Consider the following 12,134-nt stretch of genomic DNA (forward strand, 5'->3'; position numbering starts at 1 on the left):
TTGCATTTCACTTAGTCAGATTAATTAATGAAAATGTGCATTTTGTTTTCTACCATCTAAAATGACGGCAACAGAGTGAGACAAGTCAAGTCAAATTGACATCATTTAGATTCGTGATTTATTTGGGAATGAATCCTAATTACTAATGGTTATATGCAGAATGTATTCAACTCTGCACGTTTATGTGTCTGCATGCACGTTTTGTTTGGGGTAATGGAAAGTGAGGAGAACGGATGCATTGATTTCGTTTCTCTTTTTATCTTGGCTGTGTCTGCGATTGTATAGCATGAAGTGCAAATAATAAAGAAATAATGAAATATTATAAGATTTTCGTAGAATAATACCTGCCCTAAAATCCAGTCCCACTCATTAAATCATAAAAAACACAATCAGTCACTTGTTCTACCTCAATTGTTATTCTACACTGTCTTTTCGTTGTGTGGTCTTCGTTGTCATCTGTCCTCGTTATATTACATTTCATACCATTATCTGAGGACCGGAAACTAGCTGAGAACCGAGGATTTGTGGCAGTCACCTTTGGGCCTGTTGAACTGAGACTATTGGCCCCTTGCGATAATATCACAATTCAACTAATTGAGTAACTGCACCCATTGATTGCTATATCACAGGAAATGCACAATTAAATTGGTAGTCATATGAAACAGTGCTTGCACTTGTTCTTTCACATTTATTTGTGCATAAATAACTCTTATTTTGTAACTGGCTCTGACCTGGAATTGTATTGCATTGTTTGATGCAATAACAGCACTTCCTATAAATAAAAAAAAACTCAAATGCAGGAAAAATCTATTTACACATGTTAAGCACATTTTTAGTATGCGGATATAGTCAGGGGTTGAGGAAGCGGTCCTTAGCACTAAAACTAGCCCTCGTCATCTTGAATCTAAACTAATCAAGCTTTCTGAGAGAAGTCTGGTCGGCACTGGTACATAAAATGTATCACTTCAGAATAAAAGTGAGACTGGAAGTCTGCTTGATATTTTAAAGGTTGGTTTAAATTCACCCACCCTCATCATGTATTGTAATGTTGTGTTATGCTCTGCTCGGCTGTGCTGTGTTCTAGTGGGTTGTGTTGCTTTATGCCATCATATGTTACACTAGATTGTTCCATTTTGAATTGGTAGAGTGCAGCAATTTCAAAAGTATTGATTCTGGACATTTATGAATCCAGTTTAGTGTTGATTTTCAGAGGAAAGAAGAATCAACCTGTCTGACAATATTGTAGTTCTTTATTGAAAGAAGGTTGAGATAGGATGGATAAGATCTTACACCTGCACTAATTTCTCACCTGAAAACAATTAATGAAGTTTAAATAAGGGGATATAGCCATCCTTTTCCCCTTCATTTGAGTAACATGTCTATTGAAGAGTTTTGTACCATCTATTTTCGGTGTCGTTCAAAGCCAAAGGTGGAATTGTTGCTTCAGTATTTTGAAGTGAAAGATTGCCTTGATAGCTAGATTTGTATTTTATGAGAATGGAATTTACCAGTCTCAAGATTTTGCACATGTAAATAGATTACCAGTGCTTAGTGTATACTTTTTATATTTTTTTCTTGAATTTCGCCAATTAAACTACATTATTTACATATTTGGAATATATTTGGAATATAATCATATAATATTACAAACACAGATCTAGACTCAAGAGTGAAATTTGTAAACTTAACTTGCAGGACTGCATTATAATACTCAGTTAAATATAGAACTAAAGCAAAATATTCAAAGTTCATTCAAAAGCATCCATCCTCTTCCTATAAAAAAAATTGGAACTTTTTCTAGAATGCCTAATGTAGAAAGATGAGCAGCTCAATTATCCACATTCAGAACACTTACTTTTTAGTGGCCATTACTGTGTTCTGGAGGTGTTATTAAAGAAAATTCATTCTCTACAAAGGGCATTTAATATCCTACAAATTCTTTCCATTACCAACTCACAAAATCTCAAATATCTATGATGCTTGAGCAAAATATTGTTATATAATCCCATCTCAGAAATCAATTTCTAAAAAGTCCTCTTATGTCATAACCTTAGTCTTATCTTTTTCACAGGTGTGTAGTGCTTCTTTTGTTGGCATGGGCCTGAAGACATGTTAGGAAGAACAAGGCCTTCAGCCATTCCAAATCTGAAATCTCAGTATCCAGTTCATTAACCAATTTAGCTCGCCTTTCAAAAAATCACATCTTAGTATTGTCCATGTCTTCATACAGGCAAGATACAAAGCAGAGGACCAAGGAATCTTTGAAAATTTGACCAATCAATGACTCTACCTTCTTATCATGCAATACTTCCAATTATATAATATGAAGCTTTTTCATGGCACTTTTCAGAGATGTGAACCATCCCTGTTAGTTAAATCTAAGGCAGACTGTCTGCATAATTATTAAAAACGGGGCAATCCTCTTCCCTTATGCAATTGCCCACTTTCTATTACACCTTTCTGTGATCAACATTTCCAAATTTAGCATTTCATGGTTGATCTGTATCTCTGGGTGAGTTCTAAGTGGGGGGGAAATCCCCTCTTCTCAGTAGTCCTCCACTTTGTATTTGAGCAATAAAAACAACTGGACTATTGGCATTGTTAAATTTTCCAACCAAAAGGACAACAAGGGAGCTTACTATAAACAAGAGCTTTCTGCTCATTTAACAGTTGATCTGAATAAATTGTTTCGAAATTCATGTAATATTTCATAGGGCATGAAAATAATTTGTTCAATTTTGGTAACACTATCATATTTTTTACATTGAATTTGCCCAACATCATTTTTTTAACAGAATTCACCAATAAATCTGCTCGACGGTCGGGCGGTGGCGATCCGCCCGCCATGATAATAGACCTCAAAATGTTTTTAGGAATCATCCTAAATGTATTTTACTGACCATAGCAAACTCTAATTATGTCTATAACAGCTGTACAAGATATGCCAGATTTGGATAACACTAGCTTATCATTCTGTATATAAAAATATTCTCACCTACAAAAGCAATTCCTTCAATGATGGCCTACAGAACTACCAGGTGCTGCATCACTTATTAACATTTTAAGTAAGAAACTGGCTACTGTATTTCAGTTTAAGAAGTTAGAAACTGGACAGAGTTATTTGGCACCAAGACTGTACCCATGACAGTGATTTTATTCCACAGGATTCCTTCAAACTAGATTTGCAATGAACTGAGGAATATGTACACAGATTAGGGCAGCCAATCGTATTTCCTGCAGAATAATTTTAAATGGAACTGTAAACTGGAATCTATCTGAATGATGTTTATCCACTGAAATTACCCACTTTGCTGAGTATCTCCTTCTCTTGAGTGAGCGTGGCCATTTTAGTTTGTGCCAATTCTATTATACTTGAGTTATTACTCAGCATGATAAAGTATACCACCCAAAAATCCCATCCAAGAAGTCTTACATATTATCTCTTTGACCTTCCTATTTTATCCCATACTGACTGCTCTCCCACATCACAAGTGTTTGAATATTTCTTTTATTGTACATATTTTGTAGAAAATGTAATTGTGAACACTATTTTTTGTTTTCACCCCAGTTTTGAGGAGTTTCTGTATATGTTTTAACTTGGTATTGGCTTATCCTTACATGATCCTTATTCGGAAAATAACTTTCAGTTTTTGTATTAAATATTGAACACTAATACACTTCAGGAGACATTTGGTGGCAGAGAGTCTAAAAGGTTGACATATGTGTGAAGAAGGCCATTTATAGTCATTGGGTATAAATGAGCGTCTGCCACTTGAAGAGAATGTGCCATTGGCTGAGTTTCAGAATCAGGTCCCCACCCGTTTGCTGTTAAACCTTCAAACTCCATTTTCCTTTTGCTCCTCAAACAATGATCACCTACTCTTTCCCAGACTCTTCTGATGTCTTCTTTTCCACATTGCCTTTAACATTAGACTGCTGTAGGTAATGTTCATTTGACATTTAGACAGAATATCTGAACTAAAATATTGCGGGACACAATATTATGTCAAGGAAAATATTATGAAGGTAAGGTTTTATAGGTAAGTAAAGTTTTACTATATATAAAACCACATATATGTACCTTGATTATATATACCCTCATGTTACATAGATGTGGAGTTAAGAATAGTAAATCTAAATGTACCTATTTGCATTTACCTTCTCAATATTTTGTTCCGCTGCATTTTTGATATGATATTCTGTCCATACAATATTTGTGGTTTTGATATTCTGTCAGTGATGCTTCATTTTCCTCTATCCTCTTCATTTTCACAAAGGCACAAATCAAAAGAAGGCAGTCGTGAATATTCTGCAGGAGATAGTCAGTGTTGATTTATCTTGAAGAATGTGTCGCAGCTATTTTTGACTCCTATATATGGAGTTCTTCAGTGCAGAAAAGCTCCAGAACATGAAGAATGCTGTCAGACAAATACTTACAATCTATCGTAGGTGCCCCATTTCTTTTTTTATTTAATGAAGCACCCATGTTTCTGTTTTTGGTACAAGATACATATTTTCTCTAATAATCCTTCCAGGTCTGAGCCAAATACATCCATGAGCCAAATCACTGGAAAATGTATCAGTCCTATGTCCATCATTTATATTCAAATTGGTGCAGGGCAGTGAAGTAAGTCACCTTGCTGTGCTGCGTCACAGAGAATGGGCAGGATGGGCTGTTTTTGTTCAATACTTTTCCTTGAGCTGGCGCTGTTTTGGCAGCCTTGCACAAATACAGGCATCCTTGCACCATGGTGCAAGCATGCCTGGGATGTAGCCAGGATTATTTTTGCGCAGGAACATGAGAGGTTTTCCCCTTTCTGTGTGTGCTGCAGAATATTTCTCTTTGTTATGTCTCACTTGGGGAGGCGTATCTTTTTGGTGCATTCCCAGGTTTACAAAGTCTTGTAAATCTGGGAATGCATCAAAATACAGAGGGAGTTGCGTGGGAACAACCACGCAATGCCCATACCCATGGAATGCATTCCCAGGACAGAGTAACATAGCGCAGCGATTTGCGTTGTTTTGGGTTACTCCATGTTTTTTAAGCCACACAAAGTGGCTTTGCATTGCTTAAAAAATATGATTTATGGTTTGTGTCACTCTTGCACCATGTTGCGTGGTGCAAGGGCGGTGTAAACCAGTCAAAAATATGGCCATTAGTTTTCAGTCCCTTGCATTACATAGTGTATGATTGTATGTTTCGGATGTCCAGTTAATTTCTGTATTAGAGTTACTTAACCAAATTATATACACACATTTTTCTTTGATGGAATTTTGAAACTGACCATTGGGAACTGCCTCGGTAAGAGTGGTTTCTCTATTTTCTCATTTCAGTTATGTATACTTACATCTAGAGAATCCATCATGATTTAAAGGATAACAGATTCTTACTGTATTGTGTTATTAGTTAAGTTGCACAGTTACATTTGTTGCAATTGAACAAGCCCAAGGTCACAAAAAAGCATTGTGCTCCGTTCGCCTATAATAGTAGGACATTGGACATCAAATAACCATCTCTCACAGCTATCACAATTCACGTATTTGCTACAAAAGACACATGTTCAAGCAACAGCTCATTGAATTGATCCAATTTGAACGGTGGCGATTTCCTTTATGTTTGTCTTTTTTTACCAGCATTCCTCTGAGTCGATTGCAATTGAGAAGAATTGATCCTATTTCTAGCACAATTATATGTTCAGGCAAAGTCATTTCCTTTGCAACTGCTGGCCTCTGTGAAATGTGCTCCAACAAAATGAAAGAAAATTGGTGCTGCAGGATTACAATTCTTTGCAAAGTTTTTGGCTTCAGAGTCCAATGGGTTGGTGCAGGGACCAGACAATGAAAAGTCGTGAAGTGCTGTGTCATGAACATCCCACGTGGATTTTAACTTCATTATGGTTTCTACAGATAGTTTGTTAATAGGTCAGACTGGTAATACCTAATTAATAAAAAACATTATGGACTCAATTCATGAACAGATTTTCGAGGGTAAGTGCAACTTAGGGAAACACATATGAATATTTGCAAAACAAAATTCCAGTCGAAATTCACAGAATTGGATTGATGGTATTTTAACTCTGAAAATGGGATTCATGGATTCATGAATATGCAAATTCTGCCACTTTAGTGGATTTTTCGCACTTTAAAGTTTGGCGCATGTCTGTGTGATTTTCTTAAACATCATACTTTTCTAAGTATTCACATACTCCAAATGGGTAAACTCAACCCTGGAAATACACAGAAACTTAAAAGATTGGAACAAATAGGAAACACAACCATGTATTTTTGGAGGCTGTAGAGCAAAGGCCACCTGTAGTACTCTATAGAGTCTTGCTGAAGTTCTAAAAATTCTAAAAGTAGCTCTTGGGTCAAATTATTTTCTCATCAAGTTTTGATCCCAAAGTGTATTTCATTACTCAACTTACCTGTTAAGAAATGAATTTGTGGGAAGTCACAACCATCTAATGCCTGTGGGATCCTTGATGGAGGCTGCATTTTCTCTGTAGTACTTTATTTTTAATGAATCTTGAATTCAAGGATGTTTATCTGGTGTACAGAACAATGATATTTTGGATAAAATACCAGCAAGGATGTGACAACAATGCCCTGAATCTTATAAATAGGAAGGTCCCGGCTCTCTTTTATGCAGATGACACACTTCTGATCTCCAAATCCCCAATGGGTATTCAGAAGCTTTTAGACCAATTCAGAATGTTCTGCAAACAGTGGAATGGAGATTATTCTCAGTATGCCCAAGTATATGGTATTCAAACCTTGTTCATTGGCTCATTCCCTTCTGACCCTCAATGATTTCCCTCTGGGGAGAGTCCACACGTCACATCACAGAACAATCTGTTTGGACCCCCCATATCCAAAAGTGTAGACTTCAGATGGAGCAATATACAGAAGTTATTATAAGGTTAAGGCCTCAACAGGGTTTATCTTTTCAACCTGTGTCCCCACCACTTTAAATTTATAATTTTCGATATTTAGGGGCAACTTTGTATGGATGGGAACTCAGAAACTGAGGCAGGTGGTTATCCTGTATGAATTAGGACATGGAGTACTTTTAATTGTAGGTCAACTAATTAATATAAAAAAAGGGTCATCTTTTCCTTGCGTGTTTGTATTTTATTGTTCTTGTATTTAGTAGACAAGAGAGCTTGACCACAAGGAAGTGGATACACCTGAGATGGGGGTATAAGTACAGGATAAGAAAATAGTCCTACCCCAAGATTACCAGGCTGGGGCCCACCCTCACCTAAAATCAAAGGCAATGGATGATCCTTGTTTTATGTAGGTGGGTTTTGCTCTGAATAGGGTTAATTTAACAGTGACATAGTGTGCTTTGTTGTTTATTTGCTCTTTTAAGACTAACTTGCTTGACTTAAGGAGAGTCATATATAAATAAGGAACATAGAAAAAGAGCATCAGGACTCTTGAGATCTTTTAGAATATGGTGAGTGTTTATGTATTGATTGGGTCCTAGTAGAATTAATGGAGGGAAAAAGGGTCCCTAGGTAAAAGAAAGGGCAGTAGTGAGTCATGGATTTCTCCTACCTCCACATGGCCCGGGTAGTTGAGTTATAGCGCTTAACTTTGGTTTATTCTGCTGTAAAATTTTCGGATACAGGAAATTCCTACAGCTAAGGAGGTGTTTTTATTATGATGTTTAGGTGCGAATATGTCACTATAAAGAAAAGTTTTTCAAAGTATATGGCACTTAAGAATAACTTGTTGTACAAAAATACTTTTTCAACTTTACGTAATTGGAGCAAGAGGGTAGACAACATTTGGGATGTTTAATGAATATATATGATCTGAATGTTTCACTAAAAGAGACATATATATCCGTGGATTATGTTTTTATAGATGGAGGAGTAATTTCCAGGAAAATTCTTTTTTTCCTGAAGAAGGTGATCATTAAAATGTGTAGTTACCACCGAAACGCGTCAACGCCAGTTTGATAAAGAAGGAATCCATCTAAGGAGATACCTGTAAAAAGGGGTGTCCTCCAGGGGCTGCGTCCTGGCGCCAACCCTCTTTCTCCTGTATGTTAATGATATGACTACCGCACTCAAAAAAGTTAACCATGACTCCCCGAAATTGGGAGGTGAACACATCTGTGGCTTAACTTTTGCAGATGATACCATCCTGTTATCGCAAACCCCAAGGGGACTGCAAAATATTTTAGGTGCACTGGATGGTTATTGTAAACAAAAGGGTCTTGAAATCAATCCGACTAAAACTAAATATGTGGCTTTCAGACCACACAGATGTTTCAATAATAAAATGCAGTCAAGCGGAGTTAGTTTGGAACGGGTGGAAAACTTCGTTTATCTGGGGGTGACCATGAATTCTAAACTTTTGTGAAACCCGCAGATCATGAAATCTAAAGCTGTTCTTAATCAATATGCTGGTCCTGTTGTAAAGAAACTTCTATCAACCTCATCAAAGACAGTTAAGCCTGTTCTACTTGTTTAAAAAACTAGGGCTCAATCGGCTGCTTTATATGGCTCAGAGTTATGGGGAGGCGGGTGTCTTGCCCCGCTAACTGTAGCAGAAAATAAAATCATGAGGAGATTCACTGCCCTCCCACAAAATACTCCAGTGATACCGTTAATGCTGGATCTGGGCCTTAAACGAATTGAGCACAGGGCAATATGGATGTCCCTTTCCTATTGGATTAGAGTATGGACAACCGAAGAACTGTTGATATACAGAAAGGCGATAGGTGAATTGATTAGTCTTGACACCATTGTCACATTTCCTTCGTTGACTCACATTCGTACTTGGTTTTTGCGACTGGGCCTCAGTAGATACTGGGAGCATCCGGAACAGCTCTCCTCTGACTCAAAGCTGGAGTGCAAAACTATTTTTTGGAGTTATATTGACCAAAATATTGCAGTACGTCCCAACTATACATCCCTTATTAATAAGCTTTAAAATAAGCTCCTCCTTTGAGCCGTTTATGGATGATATCGAGCCCCTCCTAGCTAAAGTACTGTACCTAAAATTCAGATATGGTACATTGCAAATCAAGAAATTTGTGTCTAGCTGGGGGAAAAATTCTGACCAGGGCATTGATTTCTTCTGCACTGAGTGTGCTATGGGTGGTCAAGAAGATCTAGCACATGTTCTATTCTTTTGTACTTGCTATGAAATCCCAAGGAGAAAATGGATTCGCCCATTGGATAGGAACTTGGGCATTAGACAGTACGTTGAAATATTACGTATTCTCAGAACAGATACCTCTAGGTTGGTCGTATTTGGGTTGAGTAGATTTCTACTAGCAACCAACTTTATCAGATTAAAACGAGGCTTAAAGTTCTGAAACAAGAGGGAATATGATAGTGCATGAATTGTGTCCTTGCCCAATATATGTCATCCACTTTTAATTACATTTACTCTTTCATGTCAGAAATGCTGTATAGCTGGATTTTGTAGATCCTGCCTCATTTACAATGTCTCTTGCCTATGATTACTGATTGACCTTGGAATGATGAGTCAATAAGTGTTATTTTAGCTTGACTGTAATCTTGCGATAACATTCCCTATATATTGTTGGAACTTGGAAATAATGGAAGAGGTACTTTACACTGAGGACTTTAAAAAAATTGCACTTTATAATTAATGGATTGATTATTGATACTACATTTTATATATATCGCTTTTATCCTATTTATATATATCTATTTTATTGTTATTGATGATTTTATTTCTGCTTTGATGATTCAGCGAATCGAATAAAGATGTTTACACACACCTAAGGATAAAAGCAAGGCTCTCACCTGGTGTCTCCCATTCACGCTAAATATGGACCTTTGTGTAACAATGGAACTTTCCTTGTGTCGTTAGGAATTCCTCCTTTTTAGTCATTTTAATTATGTTGTTGTTTGTGACTAGATTGTGATATGTTTTTGCATAATGATCTGTTTTTAACTGGATGGTAATGAAAATGTATTTTCCAGTCTTCCAACAGTTGGAAGATTTATTCCATGTTTTTAAAATAAATTAAATATTGTTTTTTTTTGCTTTTTTTAAAATCCTTCCTTAATAAATTATTAGTTGTTACATGCGCTATAACCCAACTTCTGTGAGCTTATTTGGGTAGACAAGCCAGGGGGATTTACAGTGTGGGGGATTTCCCTGGTGTTTGTGGACATGTGGTCTTGAATGATTGTTGGTGTGTGTGAATGAATGCTTTTGGTAATTGTCAAATTAGATCCTAGGGGTATTCTTTACTTCTACTGGGAACTCTGGTGACACAAGGAAGAAAAAAGCTTGGAAAAAATCGAAAAAAGGTATCTGTGACTCCTCATGCATCTCCCTGTTAGCACTCCGCTTACTCCCTTATTGCTTGATGTGGGCCTTAGACCCTTCTCTGACAAAGTGGATCTCAGAACAATTTCGTACTGGTGCAGAATCTGGCTAACTTCAAATGTATTGCTATACTAGCATGGATTGGAGGATGCCATGAATCTGCCTGGCACTTCTAGAATTCCCTAGCTGAGATTTGTCTAAAGCCGACTGACTGAGATGGGGTGTGGGAGCTTCTGGAGTACCCCTCTGGAAGATATTGGGATTTTGAAAAAATCACTTAAATACTTGTGCTGGCGATTAATAGATAATATTAATTTAGGTCACACCAGAGTGGGCATTATTACTGTTGCCTTACTTGAATTTAAGGATAGTTATGCGGCAGCAAATTATTGGGATGGCATTGAGCCTCCCTTAGCCAAAACCTTATGTATGAAATTTCAGTATGGGACCCTGCCTCTTTGCTCAGCCATGGTTAAGGGGCAGCCTGCATGTAATAAGTCAGATGGGAATTGCCCCTTCAGTCCCCAGGTGTCCAGGACAATTGATCATGTCATGGCTTTATGCAGGGTACAGAAGGAGGTGAATCCTACCACTTTGTCACAATTTGGGTAATAAAGGTTTTCCCCCTGATGGTTGTGTCTTGGATCATCTTTGTTATAAAGCTATGAGTAGAGTAATTGTGATGGGGTAGCAATCATTTTAACCCCTTCCCTGCTCATGACGAGCTCAGCTCGTCATGCAGTACACTGGTTGTGTGCTCATGACGAGCTGAGCTCGTCATGAACAACGGGATCCTGCATTCCTTAGCACACAGCGGGAAAATGCACCGCATGCATGTGGTTAAAGGGGTCCTATGTTTTTATGTCAACCTGGTTGGACTGTGTTTAAAATGTCATTATTTATGGTATGTTGGGTATTTTATTGCTGTTACTATTTTAAATATATATATATATATATATATATATATATATATATATATATATATATATATATTTATTTCTCTGTGCTTTTATAGTAAATATGGACTTTATTTGATCTACAAATCTCATTGAACTTAGTGAACTTTAGTGAAGTGGCATCAATGGAGAGGACCCCTCCGTTTGCAAATGGCTCCAGCACAACTGATGTTTTGTGTGAGTTGTCCAGTGTGTTCTTTATAAACCATATTGTCAATGCCGAGTGCAGTCAAAGCAAATATTTAGGATATGACCTCCTGCCTCACTTTCCTGTTCCTAGGGCAGGGTAAATTAGAAACAAACTCCCCCAGCAACCTTAGCCTTACCTTCAAGTTCATAAGTTTCACATCCACACCTACATGTATGGCCCAAAGGGTTATGTAATATACATTATTTGTCATTGTGTTTGCATATTTCATCAACACTTCTAGAATCTCATCAAACATTGCTTGAAAACAGGTCTGCATGGACAACAATACTAATCCATCTAAAAGCATGTTCATTTAATACTCATTCATACGACATACTTCACACATCCCAGACACTTGTCAATTATCCCTACACATGCTAAAATATTGTCTTGAAACTATAACAACATTGGTCTTGTGCATTATTATAAAAATATTCTGAATTTCAACACGTCACAATTTTTTTAATCCTTCTTTTCCTTTATATCTATTTCCATGTAAGGGCAGCAACTCAATTTTTTCACACTATTATAGCTTAGATTAAATCTCTTCAAAGTGTGTTTCAGCTGGAAAATTCGATCTTCAGGCATGCCGCAATTGTAGACCTCACTTTGCTTCTCACGTCTTGCCTACCCTAGACATTGGTGGTATGTTAGTTTGTGTATAG

General features: G+C 37.0%; 1 protein-coding gene across 1 annotated transcript in view; it reads right to left on the minus strand.

Annotated features, from left to right (window-relative positions):
* GLRA3 (glycine receptor alpha 3) overlaps positions 1–12,134 on the minus strand; it is a 670,994-nt gene that overhangs the window by 162,355 nt on the left and 496,505 nt on the right. The gene's annotated exons all lie outside the window — the stretch shown is intronic.

This window comes from Lissotriton vulgaris, chromosome 3_1, assembly GCF_964263255.1.
Source record: "Lissotriton vulgaris chromosome 3_1, aLisVul1.2, whole genome shotgun sequence".
Lineage (NCBI taxonomy): Eukaryota > Metazoa > Chordata > Amphibia > Caudata > Salamandridae > Lissotriton > Lissotriton vulgaris.